This window comes from Entamoeba invadens (genome assembly GCF_000330505.1).
Source record: "Entamoeba invadens IP1 unplaced genomic scaffold scaff_1105074726091, whole genome shotgun sequence".
In the NCBI taxonomy this organism is placed as follows: domain Eukaryota; phylum Evosea; order Mastigamoebida; family Endamoebidae; genus Entamoeba; species Entamoeba invadens.
Window position 1 is genome coordinate 14,029 of NW_004191663.1, and position 1,067 is coordinate 15,095.

Below are 1,067 nucleotides of genomic sequence, written 5' to 3' on the forward strand. Positions count from 1 at the left end.
TGGAAGTGAGTCTCCAGAGTCTTCTTCCATAATTTTCTTTATATAAACCTTGCTATATCTCTGAGATGGGCACTATCATCGAACCTCAAATGTTTTTGATCAATTTATATTTTTCAAAGAAATTGGTGCCCGATAAAGTACACTTGATTTTTGGTTATTCCAAAGGGCATCAAGTGAAATTTTGTTATCGTTGAATTGGCCTTGAACTATAGTTGTTGCGATAAAAGCATCAAACTTATACACGGTGATGTCTTTCCAACTAAAAAATGTTGGATCTAAATTGTATTTAATAGAAAAAATTCGTTCATTTGGCTGCCATATTCATTTGTGAAATTGACACAGAGTTGTTTGATGTTGTCATTTATAAACAAATCAAAGAAATACAACTCATTTAATCCTTCCTCGTATCAAAAGTAAGCTTCTCGACTGATTAAAAGATCAGAATATGTTTAAAGTCTAAAACTCGTTTTTTCCCATCCTGAGATAATTTGTTGTGGTAATAAAATCGGAAAACGTAAATGATGACTCATGAATGAAAAATTGTTTGAATTTTTGAAAACAATTTTTATTTTGATCACATTGTTTATCGTATTTGAAAAATAAAATTAGTTCAAAAGCATACAACATAATGTATATTTATTTAGTATAATTATTAACAATTATGTAAAATGTATATCTCTGTATTTTTTATTTTTCGAAAGTGTTATTAAAAATATGTAATATCTCTGATTAATTTTATAAATATAATAAAAACCATCTGACTATCACAATGTAGTAATAATATACAATCTTTAAGTTATTTTATTGTTTTTTGTTGAAAACATATATCACAGATAATATGGATTATTTTTTTGTTTGTTTTTCAAAAATATATTTATTATATTTTTTATTTACTAAGGAGTCTAATTTGCCAAATTACTATTCTATCAAAAAAATAATATTTTTTCATCAAAAAATTGTTTTTTCAGATCACGATTTGAACTCATTATTCCATTTTCATTTTACTATAATTGAACTACACTGTATAATATATATTTTTTCAAACAAACAAAAACACTGCTCTTTTA